This window comes from Oncorhynchus clarkii, chromosome 31, assembly GCF_045791955.1.
Source record: "Oncorhynchus clarkii lewisi isolate Uvic-CL-2024 chromosome 31, UVic_Ocla_1.0, whole genome shotgun sequence".
Taxonomy (NCBI): Eukaryota; Metazoa; Chordata; class Actinopteri; order Salmoniformes; family Salmonidae; genus Oncorhynchus; species Oncorhynchus clarkii.
Genome location: NC_092177.1, coordinates 37,497,900 through 37,513,312, shown reverse-complemented (window position 1 = coordinate 37,513,312; position 15,413 = coordinate 37,497,900). Strand labels below are relative to the sequence as shown.

General features: G+C 42.1%; 1 long non-coding RNA gene across 9 annotated transcripts; it reads left to right on the top strand.

The window, feature by feature from the left end:
• Nucleotides 1-6,207: 6,207 nt before the first annotated feature.
• Nucleotides 6,208-12,819, top strand: LOC139390779 (uncharacterized). Of its 9 annotated transcripts, none has more exons than XR_011629545.1 (4): nt 6,208-6,648; nt 6,924-8,687; nt 12,018-12,071; nt 12,599-12,819. It is a non-coding gene; the product is annotated as an uncharacterized lncRNA (long non-coding RNA). The 9 variants fall into 9 exon arrangements; XR_011629542.1 differs by having other exon boundaries at nt 11,940-12,071; XR_011629547.1 differs by lacking the exon at nt 12,599-12,819 and having other exon boundaries at nt 6,444-6,648; nt 6,924-8,291; nt 8,447-8,687; nt 11,940-12,364.
• The last annotated feature ends 2,594 nt before the right edge of the window (nt 12,820-15,413 follow it).

The following is a 15,413-nucleotide window of genomic DNA, read 5'->3' as shown; positions in this document are numbered from 1 at the left end:
TTCTCTGACAGGAAATTTCATTTTGTCGATCCCAGATTTCTGATGTACTGTGAGCACTCCTCCCAGAATTATGCAAGTCAGGCTAGGAAGTATGTGGAATGGCAGACAGCGCTTTGTGGTAGAGTTATCGATAAAGCAGGAAATACTGCCACCCAGAGGACAGATTAAAAATAATCTATAATTCCAATGCAGCCATTTTGTTAACCAATACCATTTTTAACATCCTTCACCGTGAATATGAGTTCCTTCACCCTGTCTGTCGAGTCACTCTAGTGGCTACCACAATGATATCCAAAATGAATCTTTATATTTTGTTGTTTTGTCAACACTGCACCTTTAATTGTCTCTGCAGGTTCAGGAAAGCCCATATTTCACCTCAGCTGCTCTGGGTGAAGTTTTCCCTTAATACAGATCTAGGATCAGCTTCTGCTCCCTAAATCCTAACTTTAACCATTAGTGGGTGAAATGCAACACTGAGTCAAAAGTGCAACTTCAGACTACTCCCACCTCAGCAAGCATGTGACAGACATTCACTAGACATTACATTGCTGCACGCCACACAACGTCATAGGGTCACGCCTTATCTACAGAGCCTCTGCCCTCACCCAATAACAAGTGCAGTGTGTGTGTGTGTGTGTGTGTGTGTGTTTCATGTGGTCCTTGGGCCGGGATGTTAGGGGAAGTGGCAGTAACGTGACCTCGGATGTTTACAAAGATGAAACGTAGTTTCCAGCCGAGAGGGCGAACAAGAGGCACATTCTTAAGGAAGAGAGGAGAGAGAGAGGAGTTGGGGAGGGAGGGTCGCTGGTGGTGGTGGTGGTGCTGCTTCCTGTTTTCCTCCCTTAGCCGGCCATGTGTGCTGCCATTCATTCGCCGGACCCGTGGCCACCCAAATGAACTGGTGAACCGTAGTCAAATCTCTCCCGCTCCCTGTATAGCTGTGTTTCTTGGTGGTATAAAACAACACACACATTATGTGAACGGACTATCTGCATGTGTGAGTGTATGTGACTGGATGGATGAACGATTGAATAAAGGGGGCTTAGCACGGCATCTGCAGGGAATATCTGCTTCCGACATCACAGTACTGTTACACAGCATCCTTATGAAGGAACTTGAAAAGGTATATTCTAAAGTATTGGGACAGTGACGGATTTTTGTTTGTTTGTTTCGCCTCTGTACTCCAGTACTTTGGATTTGAAATGTTACAATGCAAAGTGCAGACTGTCAGTTTTAATTTGAGGGTATTTCCGTCCATATTGGGTGAACCGTTTAGAAATCCACACACTTTTTGTACATTTTAGGGGACCAACAGTATTGGGACAAATTCACTTATATTTCTTAAAGTAGTCAAAAGTTTAGTATTTGGTTACATATTCCGAGCACACAATGATTACATCAAGCTTGTGACTCTACAAACTTGTTGGATGCATTTGCTATTCGTGTTGGTTGTTTCAGATGATTTTGTGCCCAATAAAAATGGCTGGTAAATAATATATTGTGTCGTTTTGGAGTCACTTTTATTGTAAATAAGAATATAATATGTTTCTAAACACCTCTACATTACTGTGGGTGCTACCATGATTACGGATAGTCTTGAATGAATCGTGAATAACGATGAGTGAGAAAGTTACAGATGCACAAATATCATACCCCCAAGACATGCAAACCTCTCACTATTACAATAACAGGGGAGGTTAACATTTTTTGCGGGGGTTATGATATTTGTGCGTCTTTAGCCTTCTCACCCAAAATAACAAATGTATCACTGTCTCAATACTTTTGGAGCTTGCTGTATATCTCCTTAAGTCAATACAACCAAGACAGAGTACCTATAGTTTCATGGGTGGGAAACTCAAGGTGGTTTCCTCAAACATAACATGTTTTCATATGTCAGTGTTTCCATCATCCCTTTTTCATACATTCAATGTAACCATAGTCAATCATCTGTTTTGATGTAAACACACAGGGAACAACAATGAATAAGAAAAAATAGTTTTTTGAGAAAAGCAGACATTTCAAGTGGAAGTCCAATCTTTAAACTGTCCGTTACTTCGAGTCACACCAGCAGACGCAGTCTTTGAAACGTGATCCAGGTTGCAGCATGTGCTTCTTGAATCGCCGTTGCGTAGCAACCCATCTCCAACTCCCACACAGTTCAACTCGCCAAACCTAGCTTCACCACCAATGGAGTAGCTGTCACTTTTTTTTCTCTCCGCACAGCTTTCCACACTCACTTTCACATGACAAGCCATGTTATTCTGTTAAGCAAATTCTGATTTGACTCGGAATCTGACGAGGTGTGATATTCACGTTTAAGCAGTTTCTCACTTTGTCATAGCCTTTACCTCAGCAATATCTGGTAGGGTACTGGTACAGGCACACACGGACTCCCTATGTCAGTGGTATTCCGATGTATCAGCGAACTTGTCATTTTCAGCAATGATCTTTTTTGCTGGACTGACGTTTAACGCTAATTACATCCTGAGACAACACCAGCATAGCCTTTTGATTCACAAAATAATTGATCTTGCCGGTGTCTGGCGAGATAAAATTGGCCTTTCATTAAGTAACTGCGGATTAGTATGCTACACACAATGAATTCAGGGGTGCGGTGTTGCAGGCGACGAGGTCGGGGGTCTTTTAAAGAAGGCATACAATCTGAGGTCACGCTTGACAGTAGGTCAGGTCTCACAGATGGACACGATGGAAAAACATTTTTTGGGAATGCAACAGTCTGTGCACTGTTCCGGGTGTTTGCATGGAAAAAAAGAACTGCCACGTTTGCATGGATGTCGCACCATTAGGAGTTTAGTAAAAAAAAAGTGTGCCTGCGTATGTACACGTGCAGTACATACGAAAAGGTGCACACCTTGATGGCTCCCAACTCCACACTCCCTGTTGACCTTTCCACCTCTCTCACCCCCTCTCCCTCATCCCCCACTTTCTCCTTGTGTGTCACACCAAAATGCTGTCTCTCAGGTATGCAATGACATGCTAATGATTGGCCATGTGGAGGTTGTGGGGAATTTGAGCAGGGGAGCCCCTGCTTGTTTTTCATTACCTGCCTCATCTGTGAACTGCCCCTGTCCCAAAACACTAAGACTAATTCTGATCTTTTTTCCACTAATTGGTCTTTTGACGAATCACATCAGATATCTTTGGTAAAAAGACCAATTAGTAAAAAAAAAGATCAGAATTGGGCTGCTTGTGTAAATGGATCCAAAGATGCGTATGGGTATAGCCTACATAAGTATGAGTCAAAAACGGTGACATAGCCTTCCCTTGGTTTGTGCCTAAAAATTCAATAACTTGATTACCAGCTGGGACAAATTCAAAGGGGAATCTATGAAAGTTTGCAAGATGATTTCCGTTTCACTTATCTACACTGACACAACCACCCTATTGGATACAAACTATGCATAGGCTTTACAGTAGAGTATAGACTTCTGCTGATAATGTTTGCATCAGTAGCTAGGTTTCTATCCAATTGGCAACAGATTTTCAATATTAAAATATTAATGTAAAAAAAAGTCTGCATAATAACAATATGCCCATTTTCGATCAAATTGACTTGATGTGGATAAAAAAGTGTGTTTAAATTCCCACGTAAGGAATTTTAAAAAAACAACAAGTTAAATGGATTTCTATCGCATTTTTAACTCTACTGATGGTTTTGTCACACAAAAAATGTTGTTATACAGCGAGTGTGCCCATTCTGATATTGGCACTTGATCTCTAGCCAAAAATTTGCAGCTAGAGTGCGGTATAGCCTACATGATGAGATGATTATTGACAAAAGAGTGAGATTATTTATTTTGTCAGACGGCAGCCAAGCATCGATGATCATGTCACCACAATAAGACTCGGTATTTACTGGGAAGGAGCATCAAGCTCATCACCTTGCATTTCACCACCCTGTGAAGTTCATCACAATTGATTTCCTCTGTAACCTAATAAACTGCATTATTCCCGGGGAGGAAATCGGGAGGATCACACAACATGTCATTTGGTGATTCCAAGTTAACTTCGTCGTAATGGCTATTATTAACATGTGCGCATAATAGCGTTGCCACCGACGTTTCATTTTTCCTGACACAAAAAGATTCCACCTTCTCAAGCGTATTTTGTGTTGCGAACATATGGCACGTTTACCAACACATTGTCTGTTTCCATCTGGCCTGTCCTGAATGATTTTTAAAAAATCTGACATTTAGCCAACTTTACTTGCATAAAAATGTTGGATGGAAACCTGGTTCGTGGAACTAAAGCGCCCTCAAGTGGACAATACTCTTGCCAGAAAACCGCTACATGTCTTTTTTTGTCAAGCTAAACGTTTTGTGGAAGGTACTAAGCAGCGCACAGACCTCCTCCCGTACTCAACGTCGCCCTGATCGGTCGAGTTTCCTTGAAGGCCGATTTGGGGGTCTTTTATTCAAGGATGTGAAACAATGTGTCTATTTTCTGCTTTTCATTAAATCATGCATAGCTGTTCTTTGTATGGCCTTAAATAAATGTGTTCATATGGGAAGAATATAATCTATATAGGTTTATGAAAGTTCTGAAAATTAGTTCTGAAAATTATGAAAATAAAACATTTAATGTGGGCGAAAATGTTTCTGGTAAAAGGCCGACATTTGGATGTTTCAATAAAAACGACTCTTTGTCACATGACTATCGAAATGGAAACCATGTGATTTTAGAGACACAAAGTAACTATAGCCTATGATTAAAAGGTTATGCTATATTGGGCTCTCACTGTCATTAGCATTATTCACATCGTTCCAATTCAATCAAGCCAGCTTTGGTATTGACATCAGTGAGCAGGCTTTCTGAGTGAGGAGCGAGGCATTGGTAAGCCTACAATGGAAAACTTCTGAAAATCAAAATGATTATGAAATTCGGACCAAAGAAATCCAATGTTTATATAAAATGGCTGCCTTTCCCCTATATTTTAACAGTCTAATACGTCTAATAAGTCCCTTTGGCCCCCAAAAATATGCCTGAGAGATTCACAAGACTATAACATTAGAATGTTGTAAAATGCTGCCCTGCCCTGTCTAGACACTCACATTCAAATCATTTTCACCTCTCATCATTCCCATTTTCAATAAACAAACATGCATGAGAGATTCTCAAGACTATAATATTGGAATGTTGTAAAATGCTGCCCTACCCTGGCTGGCGACGGCACTCAGGTGAAACCATTGAATAAAATGAATAACAAGAAAATAAAGCTATTTAGCTTTTGAACATGTTTTAAACATGTTATTGGCCTACATTTGACCCTGTATAGTTTGGAATATCATTTTCGTAATGTATGAGACATCAAAACATTTTAGAAAACCTGGCGTGCTATCACAACAGCTGTTCACTTTCCTGTCCTTCTGGAGAAAACAAATAAGAATCAGCTGTTTGCTGAAACAGGGTTGAAGTTCAATGTCTAATTTCACAGATACATGGTTATTGTGTTGATAGGCAGACAACATTGCCATTAAAACACTGCCATTAAATAATACATAATCCACAAAAGTAAATGATTGTATCACGTGGGCCATAAACAATAACTAGTAATGCTGCATACTTTTTGCCTTTCTGGTAAAACATTTTTGTTAATAAATTGCTGAGGTTTGCTGAGGTTTGAGCTCACGAGATTGAATTCACAGTATGATATATTTCCTATTCAACAAAACTGTATGAATAAGGCTTGACATGACTTCGATGCTTTCTAAATATAATATAATCAAATTATTAAACGACTAACTAAAAGATTTCACCTTAACTGTAAAATACATATTTATATGTTTAGTGTTACATTTTCTAAAATGTTTATCTTGATCAAAATTTCTTCCACCCCATCTTTATGAAGTCTCACAGACCTCTAGCTTGGCTTCTTAAACTCATCAGGAACTCACCGTTCAATTCATATTTATCTTGTCCATCTATGACAAATAGAAAGTGTTTTTTTGTTTCAAATATATAAATTATTTTAGATTACTGGATTTAAATCGATCTCTGAAGAATCCACTAAACCCTAATGCGCTACGATAAGGATTGCAGGGATATGCTTTGTTGGCCGAATGAAATGGTAGGAGGGACATCCAGCATCAAGTGGTGTCAGATTTCACATCCTGCTTCACACAGGCTAAATATACATACTACTGTGTCTGTGAGAATCAGGGCTTCCTCTCAATTTATGCCATTTGATCTATGGTGTCCACAGAAAAATAACGGTCGGAACTGGTACCAGAACCATGCAGTTCCCCCCCAAAAAAGGGACCTTACTTCTAATACAAGGAACAAAAAGTGTTTTATGTAACATGATTTTGGACAAGTAAAATTTTATTAGAATATATTAAAATGTTACATTCCCATGAGGCCCAAAAGATGGCGCTGATAGGGCAGCCGTGCTTCCAGCCTTTAGGCTATAAGCAATAGCAGTATTTTTTCCCCCCGAATCAGATCCTTTGTTCGTACCCCCCAGGGCAATTGAACTGATTCTAGAGGCTGATCCAAAACATTGACAGCAGAGAAGAGATATTCGGTGTGGACTTCTAATCCGACTCAGGAGGCGCACACCACCCATTACTCGCTGGATAATAAAGTTGACGAGCTCAGGGTGAGGATTTCCTTCCAGAGAGACATCAGGTATTGTAACATACTCTGTTTCATGGAAACATGTCTATCTCTCTCTACTGTCTGAGTCGGTAAAGCCAGTTGGGTTCTGAGTTCATCGCGCAGACAGGAATGAATATCTCTCCGGGAAGAAGAAGGGCGGGGGAGTATGTTTCATGATTAACTACTCATGGTGTGATTGTGATAACATACAGTACTCAAGTCCTTTTGTTCACCTGACAAAGAATACCTCACAACCATGCTCCCTTTGGCAAATCTGATCACAACTTTATTTTCCCTTCCTATAGGCAGAAACTCAAACAGGAAGTACCCATGCTAAGGACTATTCAACACTGGTCTGACCAATCGGAATCCACACTTCAATAATGTTTTGATCACGTGGACTGGGATATGTTCCGGGTACCCTCCGAGAATAACATTGACGAAAACACAGACACCGTGACTGAGTTTATCAGGAAGTGTATCCACTGTGACTATTAACACCTACCCTAACAAGAAACCGTGGATAGGTGGCAGCATTCGCGCAAACTGAAAGCGCATTTAACCACAGCAAGGCGACTGGGAATATGGTCGAATACACAGTGTAGTTTTTCCCTCCGTAAGGCAATCAAACAGGCAAAACGTCAGTATAGAGACAAAGTGGAGTCGCAATTCGCAATTCAACGGACACGAGACGTTTGTGGCAGGGTCTACAGACAATCACTGACTACAAAGAGAAAATCAGCCACGTCGCGGACACCGATGTCTTGCTTCCAAACAAGCTAAACACTTTCTTCACTCGCTTTGAGGATAACACAGTGCCCCCGATGTGGCCCATTACCAAGGACTGTGGTCTCTCCTCCTCCATGGCTGACGTGAGTAAGACATTTAAGCTTGTTAACCCTCGCACCATCCCTAGCCGTGTCCTCAGAGCATGCACAGACCAGCTGGCTGGAGTGTTTACAGACAAATCCAATCTCTCCCTATCCCAGTCTGCTGTCCCCACATGCTTCAAGATGGCCACCATTGTTCCTGTACCCAAGAAAGCAAAGGTAATTGAACTAAATTACTATCGCCCCGTTGCACTCACTTCTGTCATTATGAAGTGCATTGAGATACTAGTCAAGGATCATATAACCTCTACCTTACCTGACACCCTAGTCCCACTTCAATTTGCTTACCGCCCCAAAGGATCTACAGACGATGCAATCGCCATCGCACTGCATTCTGCCCCATCCCATCTGGACAAGAGGAATACCTATGTAAGAATGCTGTTCATTGACTATAGCTCAGCATTCAAAAACATAGTACACTCCAAGCTCATCATTAAGCTCGAGGCCCTGAGTCTGAACCCTGTCCTTTGCACAGATGGTGAAGATAGGAAACAACACCTCCACTTTGCTGATCCTCAACACTGGGGCCCACAAGGGTGCGTGCTCAGGCATGCACATCTCAAACTGAATCATCAAGTTTGCAGACGACACAACAGTAGTAGGCCTGATTACCAACAATGACGAGACAGCCTACAAGGAGGAGGTGAGGGCCCTCGGAGTGTGGTGCCAGGAAAATAACCTCTCACCAACGTCAACAAGACAAAGGAGCTGATCGTGGACTTCAGGAAACAGCAGAGGGAGCACCCCCCTATCCGCATCAACAAGACCGCAGTGGAGAAGGTGGTAAGCTTCATGTTCCTCGGCGTATACATTACTGACAAGCTGAAATGGTCCACCCACACAGACAGTGTGGTGAAGAAGGTGCAACAGCGCCTCTTAAACCTCAGGAGGATGAAGAAATTTGGCTTGGCACCTGAAACCCTCACAAACTTTTACAGATGTACAATCAAGCGCATCCTGTATCACAGCCTGGTACGGCAACTGCATCGCCCTCAACCGCAAGGCTCTTCCAGAGGGTGGTGCAGTTTGCACAACACATCACCGTGGGCAAGCTACCTGCCCTCCATGACACCTACAGCATCCGATGTCACAGGAAGGCCAAAAAGATCATCAAGGACAGCAACCACCTGAACCACCTGTTCACACTGTTAACCCATCCAGAAGGTGAGGTCAGTACAGGTGCATCAAGCTGGGACCGAGAGACCGGAAAAAAAAATATTTCTCAAGGCCATCAGACTGCTAAACAGCAATCACTAACTCATAAAGGCTGCTGCCTACATTGAGACCCAATCACTGGCCACTCACTTGTCACTTTATACAATGCCACTCTAAATAATGCCACTTTAATAATGTTTACATATCTTACATTACTCATATCACATGTATATTCTGTAGTTTATACCATCTTGCCTATGCCGCTCGGCCATCGCTCATCCATATACTTACATGTACATATTCTCATTCACCCCTTTAGATTTGTGTGTATTAGGTAATTGTTTGAGATTATTAGATTACTTGTTAGATATTACTGCACTGTCGGAAATAGAAGCACTAGCATTACACTACACTCGCATTAACATCTGCTAACCATGTGTATGTGACAAATACAATTTGATTTGATTTGAATTGGTAACATACATTTTTGTCTTCTTCAAATGCCTCTTAATGGGAAAGTAATCTAAAAGTAACTGAATGTAATCAGATTACGTTACTGAGTTTGGGTAATCCAAAAGTTACTTTGCTGATTACAATTGTGGACAGGCAACTAGTAATTGTAACGCATTACATTTAGAAAGTGACCTACCTAACCTGCCCACAGGATGGAGGTATGGAGCTCACTGTATATAGGCCTAGGCTACAATATTCTGCCTATAGGTGACCGACCGGCTCAATTCGATCTCATGTAGCTAAATTATTTTTTTAAATTACATTTTTTAACTTGGATAAAATTTGAGACTCAGAGCTAGAAAATTGTATGTCTAACACTACAGGAGGAACACCTACTGGAGAGCTCATCTTTGTTTACATCCATTCAGCATCATTCACACCCACTTGCTTTAGCCCCACCCATCTCTTTAACTATTTACATGTGAGGCCCTGTACTTAACAACCAAAGATTTCAACATTAAAGACTGTTTTATACTACTGGAATGTTGTAAATTTAATCTGGAGCGCCAGAGTGTGCTTTGGGCATTCGTAAACTCAGAGCGTTGTCAGATTGTCCATTTGTAAATTCAGAGTGTTTCCTCTCTCGGAGTGTTCAGAGTGGACACTGGACGCTATGGCCGAGAAGTAGGGTTGATCCGAGCATTTTGACCTAACAACAGGAGTCAAGCAACCAAGCTAACTGACTAACGTTGGATAGCTTGCTAGTTACTTCCATATACAAATGAGAGAATAGCTTACTCTGACCATTTTACTCGCCCTAGCATATTATGAACACATTTATTTTAGGCCATAACTCAATCAATTACTGTAGGCTATATACAGTGCAAAAGTATTCGGCCCCCTTGAACTTTGCGATCTTTTGCCACATTTCAGGCTTCAAACATAAAGATATAAAACTGTATTTTTTTGTGAAGAATCAACAACAAGTGTGACACAATCATGAAGTGGAACGACATTTATTGGATATTTCAAACTTTTTTAACAAATCAAACACTGAAAAATTGGGCGTGCAAAATTATTCAGCCCCTTTACTTTCAGTGCAGCAAACTCTCTCCAGAAGTTCAGTGAGGATCTCTGAATGATCCAATGTTGACCTAAATGACTAATGATGATAAATAAAATCCACCTGTGTGTAATCAAGTCTCCGTATAAATGCACCTGCACTATGATAGTCTCAGAGGTCCGTTAAAAGCGCAGAGAGCATCATGAAGAACAAGGAACACACCAGGCAGGTCCGAGATACTGTTGTGAAGAAGTTTAAAGCCGGATTTGGATACAAAAAGATTTCCCAAGCTTTAAACATCCCAAGGAGCACTGTGCAAGCGATAATATTGAAATGGAAGGAGTATCAGACCACTGCAAATCTACCAAGACCTGGCCGTCCCTCTAAACTTTCAGCTCATACAAGGAGAAGACTGATCAGAGATGCAGCCAAGAGGCCCATGATCACTCTGGATGAACTGCAGATATCTACAGCTGAGGTGGGAGACTCTGTCCATAGGACAACAATCAGTCGTATATTGCACAAATCTGGCCTTTATGGAAGAGTGGCAAGAAGAAAGCCATTTCTTAAAGATATCCATAAAAAGTGTTGTTTAAAGTTTGCCACAAGCCACCTGGGAGACACATCAAACATGTGGAAGAAGGTGCTCTGGTCAGATGAAACCAAAATTGAACTTTTTGGCAACAATGCAAAACGTTATGTTTGGCGTAAAAGCAACACAGCTGAACACACCATCCCCACTGTCAAACATGGTGGTGGCAGCATCATGGTTTGGGCCTGCTTTTCTTCAGCAGGGACAGGGAAGATGGTTAAAATTGATGGGAAGATGGATGGAGCCAAATACAGGACCATTCTGGAAGAAAACCTGATGGAGTCTGCAAAAGACCTGAGACTGGGACGGAGATTTGTCTTCCAACAAGACAATGATCCAAAACATAAAGCAAAATCTACAATGGAATGGTTCAAAAATAAACATATCCAGGTGTTAGAATGGCCAAGTCAAAGTCCAGACCTGAATCCAATCGAGAATCTGTGGAAAGAACTGAAAACTGCTGTTCACAAATGCTCTCCATCCAACCTCACTGAGCTCGAGCTGTTTTGCAAGGAGGAATGGGAAAACATTTCAGTCTCTCGATGTGCAAAACTGATAGAGACATACCCCAAGCGACTTACAGCTGTAATCACAGCAAAAGGTGGCGCTACAAAGTATTAACTTAAGGGGGCTGAATAATTTTGCACGCCCAATTTTTCAGTTTTTGATTTGTTAAAAAAGTTTGAAATATCCAATAAATGTCGTTCCACTTCATGATTGTGTCCCACTTGTTGTTGATTCCTCACAAAAAATACAGTTTTATATCTTTATGTTTGAAGCCTGAAATGTGGCAAAAGGTCGCAAAGTTCAAGGGGGCCGGATACTTTCGCAAGGCACTGTATACACAGTATTCTGCCCATATGAACAAATACAATATTTGTGGTCATATGTGGTTTTAAGGAAAATCATTAAACACACATTTAGAAAGAGACTCATAAACACAATCACGCAATAGGCTACAGCTGGCTTCACAGCTTGCTGAAAACTCAATCGATTGTAGCTTCATGCAGAAAAAAGAGTAGTGGAGTCAAGAGTTCGCTAGGAGTTCGTTTCTGCTGCAGTGTTCCTAGTAAAACATTACGTAATCAACATAACCTTAATGAACAAGATATTGAAATTATTTGTACATGTAGCATGGAATTGGCTTCTCGCTGTCCTTTTCTTTCAGACTAGGGTGAAGTTGGGGAAACAGTCAGAATACTCATTCATATAAGGCAGAAACTGGAAATGGCATTTATTTTCTCAGTCACATGATGGCGTTGTCACTGTTGTTGGAGGAAGAGGACCAAGGTGCAGCGTGGTGAGTGTACATATTCTTTATTTAGAAAAGACGCATTTCCTTCACATGACCCAAGGCTGTCGGGTAAGCATCATCTAATAATAATATCTGGACACTTTCTGTTTTTTTATATTGGTACCTTACAAGAAACCATTTCATTGTACCGGTTAGACCTCCTGTATCCTGTGCATGTAACAAACTTATAGTGTGTGTTTACCAGATCTAGTGTGTGTTTACCAGAGACGGTAATGTGAAGAACAACATGACCTGTACCAGAGTCCATTAGGATATAGGTCAAGGACGAGATAAAGTGAGTTTTTCTTTATTGTAGGCTACAACTTTTAGTTTTGAAATCTTTAGTTGTTTACTAAACTACTTACTCTGTTTAGCACATCGCCTCACATGTGAAAGACTGTCACATGTGAAAGACTTATTTTGTACATATTGTTGCCGCTACCATCTCTTATGACCTGAAAAGAGCTTCTGGATTAAAGAACAGCGATTAATCACCTTGAATTGTAAAAAATATTTTTTCTTTAATGAGTCAGATGGGAAGGATATACTCCAAACACCTGATCAGGCCCTCATCCCAGTCATTCACAGAAGAAAGAAACTGAGATTTTGCAGAAGGAGATCGGGGTGCCTTGTGAGGATCAGGCGACGAGTGGCTAATCTGCCTTTGCCATCTGTACTGTTAGCCAACGTTCAATCACTGGAAAATAAATGGGATGAACTAAGAACACGTACATCCTACCAATGGTACATTAAAAACTGTAATATCTTATGTTTCACCGAGTCGCGGCTGAAAGAAGACATTAATAAAATACAGCTGGCGGGTTATACACTCTATCGGCAGGATAGAACAGCTGCCTCTGGTAAGACACGGGGTGGCGAACCTATGTATATTTGTAAACAACAGCTGGTGCACGATATCTAAGGAAGTCTCTAGGTTTTGCTCGCCTGAGGTAGAGTATCTCATGATAGATAACATGTAGACCACACTATCTACCTAGAGAATTTTCATCTGTATTTTTTGTAGCTGTTTACATATCACCACAGACTGAAGCTGGCACTAAGACCACACTCAATGAGCTGTGTACCACAATAAGCAAACAGGAAAATGCTCATCCAGAGGTTTACTCCTAGTGGTCGGGGACTGTAATGCAGGGAAACTTAAATCAGTTTTACCTAATTTCTATCAGCATGTTAAATGTGCAACAAGAGGGAAAAAAACTCTAGACCACCTTTACTCCACACACAGAGACACGTACAAAGCTTTCCCTCGCCCTCCATTTGGCAAATCTGACCATAATTATATCCTCCTGGTTCCTGCTTACAAGCAAAAAAGAAAGCAGGAAGCACCAGTGTCTCGTTCTGTACAAATGTGGTCAGATGAAGCAGATGCTAAATTACAGGACTGTTTTGCTAGCACAGACTGAAATGTATTCTGGGATTCTTCCATGGCATTGAGGAGTACACCACATCAGTCACTGGCTTCGTCAATAAGTGTATCGATGACATCCTCCCAACAGTGACTGTACGCACATACCCCAACCAGAAGCCATGGATACCGCTTTCAAGGAGCAGGACTCTAACGCGGAAGCTTTTAAGAAATCCCATTATGCCCTCCGACGAACCATCAAACAGGCAAAGCATCAATACAGGACTAAGATCTAATTGTACTACACCGGCTCCGACGCTCGTCGGATGTGGCAGGGCTTGCAAACTATTACAGACTACAAAGGTAAGCACAGCCGAGAGCTGCCCAGTGACACGAGCCCATCAGATGAGCTAAATAACTTCTATGCTTGCTTCGAGGCAAGTAATACTGAAACATGCATGAGAGCATCAGCTGGTCCAGACGACTGTGTGATCACGCTCTCCGTAGCCGATGTGAGTAAGACCTTTAAACAGGTCAACATTCACAAGGCCGCAGGGCCAGACAGATTACCAGGACCTGTACTCGGAGCATGTGCTGTCCAATTGACAAGAGTCTGACATTTTCAACATCTCCCTGTCTGAGTCTGTAATGCCAACACGTTTCAAGCAGAGCACCATAGTCCCTGTGCCCAAGAACACTAAGGTAACCTGCCTAAAATACTACCGATCCGTAGCACTCATCTCTCTAGCCATGAAGTGCTTTGAATGGCTGGTCATGGCTCACATCAACACAATTATCCCAGAAACCCTAGATCCACTCCTCTATTGCACTCCGTACTGCCCTTTCACACCTAAACAAAAGGAACACCTATGTGAGAAGGCCATTCATTACTACAGCTCAGTGTTCAACACCATAGTGCCAACAAAGCTCATCACTAAGCTAAGGACCCTGGGACTAAACACCTCCCTCTACAACTGGATTCTGGACTTCCTGACGGGCCGCCCCAGGTGGTAAGGGTAGGTAACAACACATCTGCCATGCTGATCCTCAACACGGGGGGCCCCTCAGAGGTGCGTGCTCAGTCCTCTCCTGTACTCCCTGTTCACTCATGACTGCATTGCCAGGCATGACTCTAACACCACCAGTAAGTTTCCTGATGACACAAAAGTGGTCGGCTTGATCACTTACAATGATGAGACAGTCTATAGGGAGGAGGTCAGAGACCTGACTGGGTGGTTTAAGGACAACAACCTCTCCCTCAACGTGATCAAGGCAAAGGAGATGATTGTGGACTCCAGGAAAAGGAGGACCGAGCATGCCCCCATTCTCAATGACCGGGCTGTAGTGGAGCCGGTTGAGCGGTTCAAGTTCCTAGGGGTCCACATCACCAACACCTAACATGGCAAAGTACACCAAGACAGTCGTGAAGAGGGCATGACAAAGCCTATTCCTCTCAGGAGACTGAAAAGGGTAGTTAGGGTAGTGCGTACAGCCAGTACGTCACCGGGGCCAAGCTTCCTGCCATCGAGACCCTCTATACCAGGCAATGGTCCAAGACTCCAGCCAACCTAGTCATAGACTTTTTTCTCTGATACTGCATGGCAAGCGGTACCAGAGCGCCAAGTCTAGGTCCAAGAGTCTTCTAAACAGTTTCTACCCCCAAACCGTCCAACTCCTGAACATCTAATCAAAAGGCTACCCAGACTATTTGCATTGCCCACCCCTCTCCTATGCTGCTGCTACTCTCTGTTATTATCTATGCATAGTCACTTTAATAACTCTACCTACATGTACATATTGCCTCTATTACCTCGACACTGGTACCCCCTGTATGTAGCTCCAAAACCATGCTCAAGCAGCAGAGTCGATATCCACGCTTATAAACCCAGGGTCGTTACACTACTCCCTTCTTTCAAAGAGCGCATCCTCACGTTAGCTTGCGACTCTATGTCTTATAGGAACGCGCTCACTGGCCAAGAACA